This window comes from Grampus griseus, assembly GCF_964374135.1.
Source record: "Grampus griseus genome assembly, chromosome: 9".
In the NCBI taxonomy this organism is placed as follows: Eukaryota; Metazoa; Chordata; class Mammalia; order Artiodactyla; family Delphinidae; genus Grampus; species Grampus griseus.
Window position 1 is genome coordinate 95621625 of NC_139003.1, and position 21694 is coordinate 95643318.

General features: G+C 39.9%; 1 protein-coding gene across 4 annotated transcripts in view; it reads right to left on the reverse strand.

Moving 5' to 3' along the window:
* COA1 (cytochrome c oxidase assembly factor 1) overlaps positions 1 to 19470 on the reverse strand; it is an 86155-nt gene extending 66685 nt beyond the window's left edge. For 2 of the 4 annotated variants that reach the window (XM_082661937.1, XM_082661936.1), the window contains exon 1: positions 19417 to 19470. The gene's annotated coding sequence lies outside the window, so the exon portion shown is untranslated. The remainder of the gene's footprint in view (positions 1 to 19416) is intronic. The other 2 variants (XM_082661938.1, XM_082661939.1) reach the window with 2 other exon arrangements.
* Between the last annotated feature and the right edge of the window lie 2224 nt (positions 19471 to 21694).

The following is a 21694-nucleotide window of genomic DNA, read 5'->3' on the forward strand; positions in this document are numbered from 1 at the left end:
CAACCACAGTCAAGCCTTCTAGCTGGGTAACGCAGGCTACTATCATTGAACCTACAACAGAAATACAGATGAGAGAGCAGGCTCTGTTCATCTTTTGTTTCTAAGCTCACTATGGCCACCCACCAGAACTTAGCAGTAGGTCAAAGCAGAATATATCTGAGAGGTGAAACAAGTATCCTCAGCTGAGTCACACAGCAGGGCATGAGGGGAAAGCTGGAACTTCCATAGTACATAGTCAAGACAAGCTAAGAACAGATAAATTCTGGATCAAGCTCACCAGAGTATTCTGTCCTCAGGTTAAAAAGACAACCGTGACAGCAAGCACCTTGGTAATTCTGCATTTCTAGGTCCTGATTCACAGCCCTCCAACTGGAGTGGTCGCCCTCTATATACAGTACACAGCCAGCACCTTGGAATCTCCTAAAAGTAGCTCTGGGGATTCCCCTCATCTCCCTCCTTCTTGGATCTCCTGTTTCCTATACCCCACTGTCTTCCTTTTTCTTAATTTACTCTCAATTGGTGTTTCTCATTTCTCATCCTCCAATAGTTTTTTTTTTTTTTGGCCGTACCACACGCCTTGCAGGACCTTAGTTCTCCAAGCAGGGACCGAACCCACACCCTCGGCAGTGAAAGCAGAGTCCTAATCACTGGACCGCCAGGGAATTCCTTCCAGTAGTTTTTAATAAAGGGGACAAGAGAAGTAAATATTTCCAGACCTTGCATGTCTGAAAATATCTTTATTCCAGTTGGCCATAATTTGGCTGAGTACATACTTCTAAGTTCAAAATCATTTTCCTTCATAATTCTGAAGGCATTGCTCCACTGTTTTCTCATTTCTAGATTGCTGCATAAAAATCCAAAGCCATTCTGATTCCTTATCCTTTATACATAACCTGTTTTTTGCATACTAATCCTTTATACATAACGTGTTTTTTGCATTCTCGAATCATCTCTTTGCCTTCCAGTGTTTCAAAGTTTCCTAATGATGTATCTTAGCATGGGTATATTTTCACTTATTCGGTCGGACACTCAGTAGGTACACTCAATCTGAAAACTCTAACCTTCAATTTTGGATAACTTTCTTGAATTACTTATTATTTTCTCCTTTTCATTTCTCCTCTTTTATCTGGATCTTCTTGGTATGGGTACTGAAATTCAGGAATAGTTTGCTAAGTGTTCTCTCTTTTATTTTCCACGTGTCTTTTCACTCTACTTTTTGGGAGATTTCCTGAACATTATCTTACAGTGCTCCTAAAATTTCATTTCTACTATAATAAATTCTTTTCTTTGTTGTCTGATTACGCCTTTTACAGAATCCTTTTTTTACTTCCACCTCATCTCTTATCTCTCGTAATATATTAATAATGGGGAGAGTTTTCTTTCCTCCTTGCAAAGTTTCTTCCAAGTGCTTTTCCCTGTTTATTTGTTTCAGTTCCCATCTTCCATCTTCAATATAAGAGGCTTTCCTCAAATAACTGGTAATACTTGGGTGTTTGCTTATGATTAAGAGCAGGGGACTAAAAAGCTTGTAATTGAACTTGTGGGTGGGGCTTGGTAATTTAGATCTTCAAAGAAATTCATGTCAGGTGTTTTCTCCAGGGCTACTTAGAAACCCCTGAGAACATTTCAATCGCCTATTGGCTATCAGCATTCTATGAACCTAGAAGAGAAATGGAGATGAGGGTGGGAGTGGGGCTGAGGCAATGCCCCCAGATTCAGTATGCATAAATCATTCATTCTTCTATTTCCATCACAGTTATGACTTTTATTTCCCAATATTATTTCCAAATTCTTTGGGATTTGGAAACAAGAAACTGAACTTTCCCAAATCACAAGTTATTCTCTATTTTTCATAAGACTTCACTTATTTTTAAATAATAATGAGTGACCATAAAAATACATAATGAATCATTTTTCTGCAATAAGGTTATAATAAATAACGTTTTTTAAATAATAATGAGTGACCATAAAAATACATAATGAATCATTTTTCTGCAATAAGGTTGTAATAAAAGTTTCAAAGGTTTTCTGTTTCTAAAAAAATCCAGTAATAAATCCATGCACACTTATTATGAACCAATATACTGTGGTAAGATTATGTATCAGAAAAACATGTAAAAATGATCTCTATCTGAATTAGTCACGGGATGATAAAAGACTTTAGGAGAGAGTGATATCGTCACAACGGCAGAACAGGAGTTTTCTACTGTCATCTCCCCAAAGAACACCAATTATGATAACCACCCACACACAAAGACATACCTGGATTTGTAGAAATCCAGGAGTCCAGGAGAGATGTTCCAGCACACCGTTGAAACAAAAAAGACCAAAACTACCCTGTGAGGAGGGTAAGAGGAAATGTTTGACTTAACATACCATCTCTCCCACAAGGGGGCAGGGCTCAGTGCCAAGAGAGCCCTTCTTGCCCAGTGATTTCTCCTGCAGGGGAACATGAGAACATGTGAGTGCTTGGCTTCACCAGCTGTGTGGGACGCTGCCAATGAGGCCCATTTCTCTGGCCCCTTCCAGAATACTGAGTTGTGAGCTCAGGGCAGTGAGCGGCTAAGAGAAGAACTGCCAGGGGTCAGTAGTGAACACCTCAAAGTGACAGAGATCATACTAACCACTTTGTGGACTCTATTATAGGTCTGCCCATGAGCTACTGGGAATGCCTCTCCAGTGCATCCCCACAACTGGCTCCTGGGCACCCCCAGCACCCCACATGCCTCACCCATAAACCCTCCCACCCACAGACAGCTCCCTGAATGCTCCCCATGGCAGCAAGAGCAAGCCTTTGCAGATGGCTAGTGAGCATGCCTAGAAAGCCAATTTAGGAGAAACCACAAACTTGAACATTGAGCTCTGGCCTAGGGAAAGCAAAAGGGAGGCTGTCAGCACCCACTGAGCTTTGTAGGACAAAGAGAAGGCATACAAGCTTAAGAATTCTGCCACAAGAGAGTACAAGGAATGTGGAGCAAGTGTACGCATAGAAGAGGTATGAGAAAGCCTCAGAATCCCTAATGGGTGACAGAAGGTATTTCTTTCTAAAAGCCACTCAGTAAAGACTGGAGGAGGTGACTGCTTCTTCAAATGTGAAGACACAATGCAAGATTTCAAGGAATATGAAAACTCAAGAAAACGTAACAATACAAAAGAAACAATATTTTCTAGTAGCCAAACCCAAAGAAATGGAGAACAGCAATTTACACAATAAGAATTCAAAGTAGTTGTTTTAAGGAAGTTCAGGGAGCTACAAGAAAACACAGAAAGACAATTCAATAAAATCAGGAAACAAACCTTTTTTTAAAAGAAGACAAGTTTAATAGAATGACAGAAATTAAAAAGAACCAAACAAATTCTGGAGCTGAAGAATACAATGAATGAAATGAAAAATACAACAGAGAACATCAAAAAAATGAATCAAGCAGAATGAATCTGTGAAGTAGAAGGCAGGACTGTTTAAATTATCCATTCAGAGAAGAACACAGAAAAAGAATGTAAAAGAATAAGGAAAGCCTATATGAACTATGGGACACCATTAGGAGAAATAATCTATGTACTACTGCAGTCCCAGAAGGGGAAAAGAGGGAGAAAGGGCAGAAAGCTTATTTAAAGAAATAATGCCTGAGAATTTCACAAATCTGAGGAGAGATTTGGACGTCCAAGTTCATGAAACTCACAGTTCCCCAAAAAGATTCAATCCTAAATGTCTTTCTCCAAAACACATTTCAAAACTGTCTAAAATTCAAAGACAAAGAATTTTAAAAGCAGTAAGAGGAAAAAAAATCCTCACTTATGAGGGAATTCCCATAAAAAAATCAGTGGATTTCTCAACAGAAACCTACAGGCCAGGATAGGGGGTAAGATATACCCCAAGTACAAGTACTGGAAGAAAAAAAAACTTCCCACCAAGAATATTACCCGGCAGGGACTTCCCTGGTGGCGCAGCGGTTAAGAATCCACCTGCCAATGCAGGGGACACGGGTTCGATCCCTGGTCCAGGAAGATCTCACATGCCGCGGAGCAACTAAGCCAGTGCGCCACAACTACTGAGCCTGTGCTCTAGAGCCCGCGAGCCACAACTACTGAAGCCCATGCACCTAGAGCCTATGCTCCACAACAAGGGAAGCCACTGCAATGAGGAGCCCATGCACCGCAACGAAGAGTAGCCCCCGCTCGCCGCAACTAGAGAAAGCCTGCACAAAGCAACGAAGACCCAACACAGCCAAAAATTAGAAACAAACAAACAAAATTACCTGGCAAAGTTGTCCTTCAGAAATGAAAGAAAGATTAAGATGCTCCCAGGCAAACAAAAGCTGGAGTTCATCACCACCATACCTGCCTTACAAAAACTGCTGAAAGGAGTTCTACAAGCTGAAATTAAAGGATGCTAACTAGTAACATGAAAATATACAACAGACTGGTAAAGTAAGTATATAACCAAATTCAGAATTTTTTTTTCTCTAAACGCGGGCCTCTCACTGTTGTGGCCTCTCCCGTTGCAGAGCACAGGCTCCGGACGCGCAGGCTCCGGACGCGCAGGCTCAGCGGCCATGGCTCACGGGCCCAGCCGCTCCGCGGCATGTGGGATCTTCCCGGACCGGGGCACGAACCCGTGTCCCCTGCATCGGCAGGCGGACTCTCAACCACTGCGCCACCAGGGAAGCCCCAGAATATTTTAATACTGTAATATGTTGGTGTTTTAACCACTTAACTCCATATATAAAGGGCAAAAGTATGAAAAATAACTATAGCTACCATCAGTTACTTGTAAACTAGTTATAAATTCTGACATCAAAAACATAAATGATGGAGAGATAAACTGGTCATTTTTGTATGTATTCAAAGTTAAACTGTTAACAGTGTAAAATAAACTGTTATATCTACAGATGTTGTATATAAGCCTAATATTAACAAAGGAAGAAAACCCTGCAGTAGGTAAAGAAAAGATAAAGAGAAGGGAATCAAGCTATGGAAAATCATCAATTTACAAAGGAAGACAGCAGGAGAAGATAGGAACAAGGAAACTAGAAAACAGCCAGAAAACAGTAAGACAGCATTAATAAGTCCCTACCTATCAATAATTACTTAATGTAAATAGATTAAATTTTCCAATCAAAAGGTGCAGAGTGGCTGCACAAATAAAAAACAAGACCCAACTGTGTGACGCATATAAGAGACAAACTTCAGCTTTAGGTACACACACAGTCTCAAAATGAAGGGACAGAAGGGATATTCCACACAAATGGAAACCAAAAGAGAGCACAAGTAGCTGTATTTATTTCAGAGAAGACAGACTTTATCCCAAAAGTTGAAAAAAGAGACAAAGATTATTACTATATAATGACAAAGGGGTCAATTCACCAAGAGGACAGAGCAACGATATGTGTGTTTGTGTGTGTATGCACATCTAACAATGGAGCAACTACATATCTTAAGCACATACAAAGGGAGAAAGACAACAGTGCAATAATAGTAGGGGACTTTGGTGCCCCACTTAAATGGACAGATCACCAAGACAGAAAACCAGTATATAGAACATCCCACCCCCAAAGCAGCAGAATACACATTCCCAAGCATACACAAAACATACTCCAACTCAGATCATACATGCAGTCAACAAAACAAATCTTATTCAGCAAATTTAAAAACCTGAAATCACACCAAGTACCTTTTTCTGACCTAGATGGTATGGAACTAGAAATCATTAATAGGAGGAAAACTGGAAAATTCAAAAATGTGTGAAAATTAAACAACACATCCCTGAACAACCAATGGATTAAAGGAGGAATCAAAAAGAAAATTTTAAAAATCTTGAAACAAATGAAAAAGAAAACACAACATACCAAAATGCATGGGATGCAACAAATGCAGTTTTAAGAGGGAAGTTTATAGCTCTAAATGCCTATATTAAGAAAAAGAAAGATCTCAAATAAATCACCTAAACTTACACCTCAGGAAACTAGAAAGAGAAGATCAAACTAAGCCCAAAGTTAGCAGAAGGGAAGCAATAACAATGATGAGAGCAGTAATAAGTAAAATTGAGACCAGAAAAATAACAGAAAAATCAACAAAACTAAGAGCTGGTTTTTGATAAAATAAACAAAATTCAAAATCAAGAGGTAAGTGTTGATAAGAATGTGGAAAAGGGAACCCTTGTGTATTTTGGGTAGTAATGTAAATCGGCAGAGCACTATGGAAAACAGTGTTGAGATTCCTCAAAATATTAAAAATAAAACTGCCATATGATTCAGCAATCCCACTTCTGGGTATACTTCCAAAGGAAATGAAATCACTGTGTCAAGAGATACCCATACTCCCCATGTTCATTACAGCATTATTCACAATACTGGGGACATGGAAATAACCGAAATAGATGAATGGATAAAAAACAGATATATAGGGCTTCCCTGGTGGCGCAGTGGTTTAGAGTCCGCCTGCCGATGCAGGGGACACGGGTTCGTGCCCCGGTCTGGGAAGATCCCACATGCCACGGAGCGGCTGGGCCCGTGAGCCATGGCCGCTGAGCCTGCGCGTCCAGAGCCAGGGCTCCGCAACGGAGAGGCCACAACAGTGAGAGGCCCGCGTACCGCCAAAAAAAACCCGGATATATACACATACACTAGAATATTATTCAGTCATTAAAAAAAATGAAGGAAATTCTATTTGGGACATCAACGGACCTTGAGAGCACTATTTGTTGAAATGAGTTAGAGAAAAACATTTACTGTATGATATCACTTATATGTGGAACCTATAAAGCCAAACTCATAGAAACAGAGAATGGTGTTTGCCAGGGGCTGGGGATTGGGGAAATGAGAAGATACTGGCCAAGAGGTACAAATTTCCAATTATAAGATGAATAAATTCTGGGGATCTAACGTACAGCATAGTGACTACAGTCAATACTGTGTTATATACTTTAAAGTTGCTAAAAGAGTAGATCTTAAATGTTCTCACCACACACCCACACAAATGGTAATTATGTGAGGTGACAGAGGTATTAACTAACCCTACTGTAGCAATCATTTCAAAATACACGTGTTCCAAATCATCACGTTGTACATCTTTTTTTTATTTTGGAGTATAGTTAACAATGTTGTGCTAGGTTCAGGAGTACAGCAAAGTGATTCAGTTATACATATACATGTAACTATCCTTTTTCAAATTCTTTTCCCATTTAGGTTATTACAGAATATTAAGCAGAGTTCCCTGTGCTATACAGTAAGTCCTTATTGGTTATCTATTTTAAATAAAGCAGTGTGTACCTGTCAATCCCAAACTCCCAATCTATTCTATACCTCCCCCCGCCACCCTTCTCCCCAGTAACCATTCTCTAACTCTGAGAGTCCGTTTTATAGATAAGTTCATTTGTATCACTTTTTTTTTTTAGATTCCACATATAAGTGATATCATATGGTATTTGGCTTTCTCTGACTTACTTCACTTAATATGATAATCTCCAGGTCCATCCATGTTGCTACAAATGGCATCACGTTGTACATATTAAACTTGCATGTTATACATCGATTATACCTCAAGAAATCTGAGGGGAAAAAAAGACCTTATAAAAGAAACATTAATACAAAATAAATCCCAAATAAAAATCCTTGTAAAAGTTGAAGTACTATAAATATTTAGAAGTTATCATTCTAAAAATGAAATTTTTTAATCATGGGCTGTTCAATAGTCTTTCATAACAAATATTCCAGATGCAGAAAAATTTCATTCATTTGTGTTGACATTGGTCAAATTCAGAGTGCATCAAAAAGCATCCCTCAAGTTGAGTGTTAGGGTACACGTTGCTTCATATAAACTATTTTTTTTTTTTTACAACAAACTATTTTGTCTGCTTACTCTGGTTTTGGTTTTGCTTTGAAATACTGCTTTTACTATTTCAGCTTTTAGATTAAGTTCTCATTTCATATTGGAGTATTCCACAAAAACTTTCAAACCTTCTTTTCAATTCCTGTTATTTCCAAAAAAAAAAAAAAAAAAACCCACAGTCTATCAGTGAATATGCTGAACTTGAAAACACCAACAAACATTATTGGGTAATATTTATATATACAACATTGAGATCTCATAGCAAGGTTAACAGTACTACGCAGAACATTATATTGTAACTGCCAGTTTACAGATTTATTTCGCTCCCAAATTTGTTATTTCTTGGGACACCACTCATAGGATTTATAATGCATGTAAACTTATCTTACTTGTAAGAATACCTGTTAGCAGCAGGTAGAGCATGAAAACATATTTATAAGATGGCAACAACTATGAGTAAGACCAACTGATTAAACCATGATGCTTTTCTCCCAGATGTTTCTGTCTCAGTTCCTAGACCTTTACTTTCTACTCAGTGTCAGCATGCCCCTTTCTTGCTTTCCACTTGATGCCAGTGGAACTCTCAGAACCAATGGTATCCAATAATATGTTAAGCTTTAATTCTTGGGAAATTTTTAAATCCTTTTTTATTTTCCTGACTTTTTAAATGACTTTCCTCAGGATTTGAGCTTCGAATAAACATAAAATTTCCTGAGGAATTCTAGGAATGCCTTCCCGTAAGGAAATGCTACTCTATCCAGAGATCATTGCTTTGAGCCTCAGCATCTGTCCCAAGGTGAACAGCATCCACTGGGAGTTACTAATCAGCAATATTCACCCAGTCCTCCTAATTTTATCTCCCTCGTATCCCAATTTCCAGGAATACCTGGCACTGCCCAGTTCTTGAGCTTCTTGAGGATTTACAGGGTAAATATAATTAGTTTCAGTTTTTCCTTCTGCCAATTTACGGGTCATGATTCTTGGGGGTCGAGATAAATTTCCATTCACTCTTGCTTGGGCTTTTCAGTTTTTCAAATTGTATTGTTCTTATCTCCTTTCCTAACGTTCTGTCCTTTGGATCTTTACTAGTTTTAGTGGGGTTTCAATAGGGAGCAAGATCAGAAGTCAATCTACCATCTGAATCCAACAGGAATCTTCATTTTTAACAAGTATCTTAAGTGACTGTGTTGCAGGTAGTCTCAAAACACACTTTCAAACACTAAACTAGAAGACAGTCAATAGAAAGTGCCCAGAAGAGTGAAAACACTGAGAAATACTTGAAGAAGCTGAGAAGGTTTATCAAGGGGAATATGCTGGGAGCTACAACAGCTACTTCAACAGCTAAAGAGCTAATGGCGGAAGAGAAGTTAGACTTGTTCTCTATGCCTCCAAGGAAAGCTAGAACCAGTGTGGGAAAACTGCAAACCAGAGATCTGGTACAAGATAGAGAAGGACTTCTTAACAGACAAAACTATCCCAAAAAGGAATGAACTGCCCTGGGAAGCAAGAAACTCAAGAACAGGCTGCACAACTATCACTTTTTCGGGATGCCACCAATAGCATCTAAGCCCCAGATGGTGGTGTGGTCCAACTGGTTGCTGAGGCAAGACTCACACACGTGAAAAACGAAGAATGCATAATTAAACGCTAGAAGGATGAAATTACAAAAATAGAGTCATTTTAGACACACTGAGTGAAAGCTCTCAAATACAAAGGATTAGCCACACTTGGAATATAACAGGTAATGGCTGCCTGGTCCTAAATTTCCTTTTCTTAGTCAGAATATAAATTTTTTTTTCCACACAGAATCTGAACTGAGATGTGCATTTATCCCTAGATTTATGTTGAGGTGTTGAAAAGTGACAAAGCGATGAGTTCTTGATTGCTATGAAAATGTCCCCATGAGCCACAAACTTTAATTACTAAGCCATCATTTCTTTACCTAAAATGCATGTTGGCTTAAAAACAGGTCTCCCTGTTCTATTCTCCTCCCCTCCTCCAATCAAGGAATAAAGAGAGGACGGAGCACAGTGAACAAGGGAACTGGCATGATGTGAGGCTGTAGCAGTAAGCAGAGAGGCCAGATCAGAGGGTGGGGCTGGAAGGGAGGATTGTTGTGGATCAAGTTAAATATTTCGGTTTATTCTAAGTATAAAGGCAAACCATAGAAGAGTTTCAAGCAGGAGTTTGACGTGATCAGATTTTATATTTTTTAGAATATCTTTTGGGTGAAAAATAAAGTATTAACACATTTGGGCATACCAATTAGAAAGCAATATCCAGGTGAGAGAGAAAGGTTGTGTGGACTAGGATGACAGAGGTAGAGATGAAGTAACCAGGTTTGAGAAATTCTACCTGAGAGGTAGAAATAAGAGAATGCTGAGAGGTCTTAAAGATGATCCCAAGTACCCTGCATGAGCATCTGGATAAATGGTGGACCCAGTGCCCAGGGAAGTATATACTGTCAGATGTAAACTGATGGAAGTGTAAGGAGAAAGGGAATCCCTTTTCGAGTGGATTAGGTTTGAAAACCTGTGAGTCACCTAAGTGTGAATGTCTCACAAGCTCCACTTCATCATTTCTCACTGAGTATCTCCATTAAAGCTTCAAACTCAGGATGCTGGCAATCAAAATCTGTTTCTTCTGCATCTGCTCCATCTGCTGATTAATTAATGCCACCAGCTGTGAGGGATGTTACAGATGGGGTTCCTACCTGTGACAAAGAAGGTTGAAATATAAAACACCTGAGTTCTCACTGATACGACTGATTCTGTGACTCACAGATTCATCCATAACACGGGAGTTATTCTTGCCACAAAGGTTAACCTTAAAGTTAACTCCTACCTCTGCAAACATTTAAAACTATTTGAAAACAAATATGAAAGAATTAAAGGATGATTTTATCCACAGACTGCTTTGCTAGAAATAAGACAGACTTTGGAACTGATCCAAAGAAAACAGATTCTAGAGTTAAATGTTAATTCTTAATTAACTGTCCTATTTTCCTGAAGTAAAAACTTAATTATTGATATTTTCTTGCAGACGATCTTTACGTCCTATTATAGCACAACACTGCCACCTTCTGGAAGGAATCACGAGGAAAATGTTTTTATTCCTAATCAAGTTTGTGAGAAAGTCTGCAAGTCTCTGAAAGAAAATGAAAAGGAATTACGTTTATTTTATCCTTTTTAGTCCCATCACATTTGGATAAAAATCACTGGTAAAGAGAAAAAAAAAGGGACACAACCTTACTGTTTCCCTAAATAAAAAGCACAAAATGACATTTACTTTTTTGGTTTTGCTTACCTGGGTGAGGGAAAGGTGATGGTGAAGAGATAGCACACGGTAGTTTTTGAGGTGAGGTATACCTTGGTTATAGTTGCCGTTACACAAATCTATACATGTATTAAAATTTACAGAACTAAGGGGCTTCCTGGTGGCACAGTGGTTAAGAATCCACCTGCCAATGCAGGGGACACAGGTTCAAGCCCTGATCCAGGAAGATCCCACATGCAGCCAAGCAACTAAGCCCGTGAGCCACAACTACTGAGCCTGTGCTCTACAGCCCACGAGCCACAACTACTGAGCCCACGTGCCACAACTACTGAGCCCACGTGCCACAACTACTGAAGCCCACGCGCCTAGAGCCCATGCTCTGCAACAAGAGAAGCCACCGCAATGAGAAGCCTGTGCACCACAACGAAGAGTAGCCCCCGCTCGCCGCAACTAAAAGCCTGCGTGCAGCCGCGAAGACCCAACACAGGCAAAACTAAAGTAAAATAAATTTATTAAAAAAATAAAAATTCACAGAACTAAACCAAAAGGTAAAACAGTCAATTTTACTATATGATAATTTTTAAAAGACAGATGCAGACTAAGAGAATAAAAATAGTGCCGTATGTTTATAGAAAGGAGAAAAAATCATAAAGTTAAAATGCAAAAGTATTCACATAAAATTCAACAGTTTTGCCATTTATAGCCCAAAGGCCTGTGGCCCAAATAAAATTTGAAAGATCCTAATCTAACATAAGCATGTTGAAATATTTAAATATGGACCTGGAAGTGTTTCTAAAGGCTACTGACGTACACTAGAAGTAAATCACTTTGTCCCTAGTATCGAAAAGTCTAATGAAAGGTAACAATCTGTTACCAAAAACTAGGAATTAATATTCACCTTTGTCTGGTAACCCAAAAAAAAAGTCTTACAAAGGCATTTTTATGGGATTGTGCTTTGTCTTACTCAAAGAGCTGAGGCATAAACAGGCCAAGGTGGGTACTCAGCATCTATGTAGCTTGGTATTTGCTGGATGCTAGGGAAACCACATACAAATCTAAGTTATATTCAAGTTCCAAGAGTCTGGAGCATCCAAATGCATTTGGGGACCTTTCTAGTGCATCTGTAGATGCCAAATGCCATAAGGTGCCAAGAGCCCACAAGATGGATGATCAGGTGAGAGCCCAGATGACAAATGGACCCAAACTGAGAGCAAAAGTCACATTAACATATTTGTTCCTTCCATCTCTCCTGATAATACGCTTGCTGTTTACCATGGGGTGTGGGCTGTAACAGTGATGAGGAAATACTAAACAGGAGTTTATGAAAGATGTTGCAAATGAGGGGAATGGGAAGAGGGAGGGTCTGGCAGGCATGAGATCTTAGTTTTCTAAGATCTGGTTGAGTTATACTGCTGTCTATCTACACTTCCCCATTTATCTCAGGGAGGCCAGTTACTGAGAGGGATCCCCGTACCCAAAACAACTTACACTTCCAACATCAGGGGAATCGTTGAAAAAATGCTTGTACAGTAATAACAGAATAATAGTGGCCATTTCCCATCCTTCACTAGTTAATGACATGGATACCTTTGCACCGGCGGAGGTGAACTTGCTTGTCAGAAACAGCAGTATTCACATCATACCTGAGCAACTGCCAGAGTATCCAACTAAAGCAGCAGAAGGGTAACAGAACAATCCAGAACTTTGCAACAACTATGTGAACTCACCTCCATCTTACCATCTGCCATGATGAGTAATTTGCCCAAAAAGACTGAATACACAGAGTTAACAAAACAAAAAAAAAACAGGAGCTTAGATCATAAAGAAGTTCAGGATTTGGGAACCTATCCAGATAAACCTGTTATTTAATCTGAATTCTAGTACATAATTTTAAAACTCCAAGATCTCCAAGTCCTAAGACAAAAACCCCTACATCCCTTCAACTGGGAGATGGCTCTTTGAATTTATAGTTTTAGAAAGGTAAATGTGGTAATTAATACTTGCCTAAATTACACATTTTATTTAAATCTCATATTTTATGTGAATGACAAAAAACACTGAAGCATATGAATGTTCCTCAAAATATTAAACAGAGAATTACCCTATGACCCAGCAATTCCACTTACAGTACACACTCAAAAGAGCTCAAAGAGATAACTGTACCAATGTCCATAGAAGCACTAGTCATAATCGCCAAAAGATGTAAACAACCCAAATGTCTATGAACTAATGAATGGATAAACAAAATATGATATATGCATACAATGGAATATTATTTACCCTTAAAAAGGAAGAAAATTCTGCAATATGCTACAATATGGATGAACCTTAAAGACATTATACAAAATGAAATAAATCAGACACAAAAGGACAAATATTTTATGATTCCAGAGGCAAAAGGTAGAATGGTGGTTACAAGGGGCTGGAGAGAGGGGGGAATGGGGAGTTATTATTTAACAGGTATACAGGGTTTCGGTTTAGGAAAATGAAAGTTCTGGAGAGGATGGTGGTGATAGTTGCACAACAATGTGAATGTACTTAATGTCAATGAATTGTACACTTAAAATGGTTAGAATGCTAAGTTTCATGTTCTGTACATTTTACCACAATTTAAAAAAAAACAAACACTAGAGCAAGAAACACAGAGTCCTCCTAACAAATCAGGCCATAGGGAAACAATGAAGCCCTAGATATTGCATGTAAAATAGAAATGCAAATTTTCTAAGGAGCTACAGCATATAGCTCTCCTCAGTTACTCAAAATGTTCAGAGACCCTAAAAATACCTGAATTACTACTACCTTTAAACCAATGAAATGAGAAAAACAAACACTAAAATAATGTTAACAGGATTTTATAAAACTACTGTTCCCAGCATGCCCCAATCAATACAGAACCAGCAGTTACATTCAAGCTCTGCACACATAAAATCTTCAAATAAACTTCTGCTGGCATGTAGTAAGTACCTACTATTTGATGACCAACTGTACAATACAGCTCTCACAAATCTAATGCAGGAGACTAAACATGACGAGGAGAATAAGGAAATAACTTCCAGGAGTCCGTTTGAAATAGAAAATTAAATGAACCAATAAAGCTGAAGCAGATTTTAGCATATTTTTCAAGGCAGAGAGAGAGGGAGGCACAAGTGTCCGAAACAATGAATGCTCTATAGGCACACCTTGGAGATATTGTGGGTTCAGCTCCAGAACACAACAACAAAGCGAATATTGCAATAAAGTATGAGTCACACAAATTGTTTGGTTTCCCAGTGCCTATAAAAGTTATGCTTACGGCTTCCCTGGTGGCGCAGTGGTTGAGAGTCCGCCTGCCGATGCAGGGGACACGGGTTCGTGCCCCAGTCCGGGAAGATCCCACATGCCGCGGAGCGGCTAGGCCCGTGAGCCATGGCCGCTGAGCCTGCGCGTCCGGAGCCTGTGCTCCGCGAAGGGAGAGGCCACAACAGTGAGAGGCCCGTGTACCGCAAAAAAAAAAAAAAAAAAGTTATGTTTATACTATACTGCAGTCTATTAAGTGTGCAATAGCATCGTACCTTTAAAAAAAGCCAATGTACATAACTTTAAAATACTTTATTGCTAGAAAATGCTAACCACCATGTGAGCTTTCAGACGGTTGTAATCTTCGTGCTGGTGGAGGGTCTTGCCTTGGTGTTGGTGGCTGCTGACTGATCAGGGTGGTGGGTGCTGAAGGCTGGGGTGGCCGTGGCCATTTCTTAAAACAAGACAACAATGAAGTCCGCCGCATCGATTCACTCTTCCGTTCCCAAATGATCTCTACAGCAGGCAATGCTGTTCGACAGCATTTTACCCACAGGAGAACTTCTTTCGAAATTGGAGTCAATCCTCTCAAACCCTGCCACTGATTTATCAACTAAGTCTATGTAATATTCTAAATCTTTTGTTATCATTTCAACAATCTTCACAGCATCTTCACCAGGAGTGGATTCCATCTCAAGAAACCACTTTCTTTGCTCATCCATAAGAAGCAACTCCTCATCCACTAAAGTTTTATTCTGAGATCACAGCAGTTCACTCACATCTTTAGGCTCCACTTCTAATTCTAGCTCTCTTGTTCTTTCCACCACATCTGTAGTTATATCCTCCACTGAAGTCTTGAACCCCTCAAAGTTATCCATGAGGTTTGGAATCAACTTCTTCCAAATTCCTGTTAATATTTTTACCTCTTCCTATAAATCATCAATGTTCTTAATGGCAAGTAAAATGGTGAATCCTTTCCAGAAGGTTTTCAATTGACTTCACCCAGGTCCATCAGAGGAATCACTATCTCTGGCAGCTCTACCCTTACAAAATGTATTTCTTAAATAGTAAGACTTGAGAGTCGAAATTACCCCTTGATCTATATGCTGCAGGATAGTTAACAGGCATGAAAACCACATTAACCTCATTGTACATCTCCATCAGAGCTCTTGGGTGGCCAGGTGCATTGTCAATGAGCCGCAGTACTTTGAAAGGACTCTTTTATTCTGAGCAGTAGGTCTCAACAGTGGGCTTAAAACAGCCAGTAAAGCATATTGTAAACAGATGTGATGTCATCCAGGCTTTGTTGTTCCACTTAAAGAGCACAGGCAGAGTAGATTTAGCATAATTCTTAAGGGCCCTAGGATTTTCGGAATGGTAAATGAGCACTGGCTTTAACCGAAAGTCACCAGCTGCATTAGCCCCTAACAGAGTCAGCCTGTCCTTTGAGGCCAAGCATTGATTTCTAACTATAAAAGTCCTGGATGGCATCTTCTTCCAAGATAAGGCTGTTTCATCTACGTCGAAAATCCACTGTTCAGTGTAGCTACCTTCATTAATTACCTTAGCTAGATTTTCTGGATAACTTGCTACCGCTTCTACATCAGCACTTGTTGCTTCACCTTGCACTTTTGTTATGGAGACGGCTTCTTTCCTTAAACCTCATGAACCAACCTCTGCTGGCTTCAAACTTTTCTGCAGCTTCCTCACCTCTCTCAGCCTTCACAGAATTGAGGAGAGTTAGGGCCTTGCTCTGAATTTAGGCTTTGGTTTAAGAGAGTGCTGTGGTTGGCTAGATCTTCTATCCAGACCACTAAAACTTTCTCCATATCAGCAATAAGGCTGTTTCGCTTTCTTATCATTTGTGTGTTCACTGGAGTAGCACTTTTCATCTCCTTCAAGAACTGCTCCTTTGCATTCACAACTTGGCTAACTGTTTTGTGCAAGAAGCCTAGCTTTCAGCCTATCTAGGCTTTTGACACGCCTTCCTCACCAGCTTGTCATTTCTAGCTTTTGACTTAAAGTGAGAGAAGTGCAACACTTGTTTTCACTTGAACACTTAAAGGCCAATGCAGGGTTATTAGCCTAATTTCAATATTGTTGTGTCTCAGGGAATAGGGAAGCCCAAGGAGAGGGAGAAACGGGGTAACGGTCAATTGGTGGAGCAGTCACAACACACATAACATTTCTCATTTAAGTTCATTGTCTTATATGGGCATGGTTCACAGCACCGCAAAACAATTACAATGGTAACATCAAGGATCACTGATGACAGATCACCATAACAAATAATAATGAAAAAGTTTGAAATGTTGTGAGAATGACCACAATGTGACACAGAAACACCAAGTGAGCAAACGCTGTTGGAAAAATGGCACCAAGACTTGCTCGATGCACGTTTGCCAGGGACCTTCCATTTGTAAAAAGCACAGTAACTGCGAAGCACAACAGAATGAAGCACAATAAAATAAGGCCTGCCTGTAAAGGTAAATATAGGACCATGGACTCAGACGTCACACTAACCAGGGAACTACTGTGTCGGTTTCTGTAACTCCCATCATTTAAGTATAGTATATCCCAAACTACATCAGTACCCCAGAAGCCTTTTAAAGGAAAAGACTGACAGTCTTTGACTATACAAAAACGTAAAGCTTTAACATAGTAAAAGATACAAAAACAAAGTTTACAAGCAAATAGACTGAAAATATCTGCCCCATATCTAACAGTCAATAGGTTAATATCTCTACACAAAGAACTCGTACAAATCAATACAGAAAAGACAAAACTCAGTAGGGAATGGGAAAATTATATAAACTGTTTCCACTTGCTGCATTTTTCAAATCTTAAAATGCTGCTCACAGGTTCTTCCCATCAGTTTTCCTGGGCCCAGTATTTCACACATAGTAATTCACTCTAAATTACTCCGCAGATCTATAACATGGTCTCTAGGAAGAGTAAAAATTAACCTCATGTGTTTTCCATTTACAGGAACTACAGCATAATCCACATAACTGTCATATATCTGATAAAGGACTTGGACCTAGAATACATAAAGAACTCTTACAACTCAATGATAAAAAGCAAATAGCCAAATTTTTAAATGGGCAAAGAATATGCATAGACATTTCTCCAAAGAAGATATACAAATGGCCAATAGCACATGAAAAGATGCTTAACTGTCATTAGGCATCAGGGAACTACAAATCAAAACCACAGTGAGATACCACTTCACACCCACTAGGATGGCTAGAATTTAAGAAAAAAAAAAAAGAAAGCAGATAATGACAATTGTTGGCAAGGATAGGAAGAAATTAGAACCTTCATACACCGCTTACAGGAATATAAGATGGTGCAGCTGCTTTAAAAAAAGTCTGGCATTTCCACAAAATGTTAAACATAGAATTACCATACAACCCAGCAATTCTAAGGTATATACCCAAGAGAAATGAAATCATGACGTTCACACAAAAACTTGTACATGAATGTTCACAGGAACATTATTTGTAAGAGCCAAAACAACCCAAATGTCCATCAACTGACCAATGGATAAATAAATCGTGGTATAGCCATACAATGAAATATTATCTAGCAATAAAAAGGAATGAAGTGCTGATACATGCTACAACATGGATGAACATGAATGTTAGGTGAAAGACATTCAAAAAAGGTCACATACTTCATGATTTCATTTATATGAGTTGTCCAGAATAGCTGAATATATATTCAGTAGATTAATAGTTCCTTAGGTCTACGAGTGGGGTGGGGTAAGGAGGAAATCAGGAGAGCCTGCTAATGGGTACAGGGCTTCTTTTGGAAGTGATGAAAATGTTTTTAAATTGATTGGGGTGTTGGTTGCACAACTTTGTGAATGCACTAAAAATTTATGTGTATTTTATAATTCTATGGTATGTGAACTATATCTTAGTCAAGCTGTTATTTTTCAAAAGGACTACAGATTGGGTTGGGGTTTTTTTCCACATTATATCCCCAGCTCCTAAAACAGTGCCCGCAATATCAGGAATTCAATAAATCTTGACTGAATGGAAAAAATAAATTACCAAATGTGGGTAAACCATTATAAAACTTTGTCATAGCCAAAGAGATGAAACTACTGCAGGTTGGCATGACAGGGGACAAATAGTGTGTGTGCTTCCATGAAAGGAGATGAGGCTGAAAAACTCAGCAGAATCAATACCTTGAAGGGTCTCGAAGCCAGCCTAGGGAATTTGTATTATCCTGAAACAATGGGAAGACCGGTAAGATTTTAAGCAGAGGATTAACACGGTCAGATCTATGTTTTAAATGTGTAAAGCCTAGGTAGAGAATTGCTACTGCTATCCAAAGGTGAAGTAGAGAAACACCCCTCAGGTGAGAGTAAGGAGGAATTAGGGGAAGAGACCAGGAGAAGCAAAATATATTTATCGATTTTTAAAATTACACACAGCTACCAAGCGCTCGTGCTCTCTCCCCCCTCCCTCTCTCTCTCTCTCACACACACACACAGGCACAGACTATCACACACACTTACACAAACACCTGAAAATCACTTACACTGAAAATCACTTCTATGGTCAGCCCCTGCATGGAGCTCAAATGTGACGAGACAAAAACTATTAAGACCACCGAGCCAGAAAATTCCTTTCTACAATCATCTGGGCAAGGTCCTCCTCAGACTGTTGTAACTTGGGACCACCGACAAAATGCCCAGTTACACCTCTTCGACAGGACCCCACCTCTTCACAAATGCGCTCCTGGGAACGCCCAGCAAGGACCACAGGGCTAGGCCACCGTTAGCTACAAAGGGGAGCGGAGGAGGGGAACCTTGTAGCATCCCGAGGCGCTAAGCCCAACACGGGCCCCCCAGGCGCCAACCACGCTGTTGCGGGAGGTGGCGACCCGGCGACGACAGCAAGGTGGCCCCTGAGGGGCTCCCCCTGCAGCAGCCCACCCGGCGTGCAAACGCGGCCTTCAGGACTACAGGAACAAAAGCTTCTGGGGTGAGAGGGACCCGACTCTATCTCCCGCGGGGACGCTAACCTGTCCTCCGTAGAAGTACCACGCCGCGGCAAGCGTGACGACTCCTTCCGGACGTGGGGCGTGGGGAGTGGGTGGGGTAAAAGCCGGTGGGTGGCCACACTCCTCGAGGAGCAGTCGAGACTTCCGGCGTAGCCTCCTCGCGCGGCTAGAGAGTCGGGACGCGAGTGTAGCTGGAGGAGTGCGGATCCCCCCAGTGCCGGGTCCCGCGCTGAAATTAACTTAGCGGCCACGCTTCTCGGAAGCTCGTACGCCAGCCGGGAGGAGGTTTGTCTCCTCAAATCTCCGTTTTTTGTTTTCTGCGCCCCGTTAGCCTACAACATAAATTCAGTCCAGCAGCGGTTGCCGAGGAAATTTAAATCGCTGTTTCGTGTTGTCCCTCGCAGGGATCTGGTGCTTTGGTTCACCTCCAAGTATGCAAAACCCCGGGCCATATGACCCCGGCTCTGGCATTAAAGTTCATCTTGCCCTATTCGGCTGAGAAATTTGGCAATACTCATTTTTTTTATTCATTAAACATTTATTAAATTATTACTGTGCTCCAGGTAATGCATTGCTGAGAAAAAAAAACTAATGTTCTCTGTTCGCATGGAGTTTACTAGTAAAATGGATTAATTAGTAGTATTTACCTAATAGATTTGTCCTGAGGATGTAAAGCGCTCAGAATAGTCTGGCACTTTGTAAGTGCTCAATAAATGCTAGTTATTATTGTTTTCATCTTGATCATTCCATTGCTATCGTCACTAGTAATAACGTCATCCTTCACTTTTTCAATGTCAAGCTTGGAGTGTTAACCTATGACCCAGGCCCTTAGACTCTTTAATCAGTAGAAATTGGTAGAGGCCAGAGGAGAATTCTAGGCAAGGCTTTGTGGGGCTCCTGCTGCAGCAGGAAGGAGTGAAAACAAGAAACAGGTGCAGCAGAATGAGCTGTTTGGGTCTTTAAATGGGGTAACAAGGAGGCCAGGTCCATGGGCTGGGCAGGAGGCATAGTTTAGATGGTCTGCCCACCCCTTTGGTGGTGCTGTGTGCTGGGATCATGTGCAGTACCCTTCTTCTGCTCACAGCACCTCAGAAGTGGCAGTTGGTTTGTGGACTTTTTGTATCTTATTGTTCATAATTGCCCCAACTGCACATGTGTGCAGTTATTTTTCGTCCCTTATAGTTTCTTTGTATTCTATTGCTCCAGAAAATGAGACCAAGCACTCCAGTAAAGGGTCCCAGTTTCCAGCCTATCTCACAAGTACCTTTCCTCCACAAATCAATGAGTCTCACAATTGGTGAGTCACCTAAATTTGATGTGTTCCATAACCAGACTAACCAAGTTTAGTCCAAGGCAGTGGTCTTCAAATTCTTGCTCACACATCTGCATTAGAAAACTAGATTATATACATGTACTATCTATGGTATTGATATGGTATTGATTCATGCTTATGAGAAAGTTTCCAACACATTCTCCTCTTGACATGGAAACTTCTAGCCCAACACTGACACTGGCAGCCATTTGGCAGCCCCAAGGGAATAAAGCTGATGCTGAGGACCACTGCATGAAGTGATGGACTATCATTCCAAACCTGGAACTCACCCTCCTTCTGAACTTCTTCTAGGGATATCTAATACATTTTCTTATCGTTTTCTGATAGATAGTATGATGATTAAATGAGTTAAAATAGAGATGGTAATGTTAGTGCTCAAAAATGTTAGTTATTACTACGATGCCTTACTGTTTGGAGTTGATTCTTTTAGATTTTCTAGGATTGCAATCATATCATTGAAATGGTTATAGTTTTACCTAATCCTTTCCAAATTTTCTACCTCTAATTTCTCATATCTAATTGCATTAGCTAGTATTTCCAGTAAAAATATTTAATAATAGTGAAGACAGTGAGCTTCCTTGTCTTATTCCTACCTTTAATGGGATATTGCTAGAATTTTCCCACTACGTATGTAGCTAGTTGTGGGGACTGAGGTACCTATCACTTAGCATGTTAAGGAAGTATCCAGCTATTGAAAGAAAACAGGGAAAATTTTGACACAGATACTTTGAGAAAATACTTGAGCAGGCCATTACATCTTGTCATAAAAGTAAGTGCAAACTAGACAATATTTACCACAAAGACACTAATAAAATTAGCATTAGCTAGGTTGGAATGAATGTCCTTTCTTACTTATCTTACATACTATCATCATGAAATTGAGTCCTGACTAGTTTGTTTATAAGAAATTCCATGGTAATTCCCTCAGTTTTAAACCTGGAAAAGTTCTTTGCAATCTCTAACAAA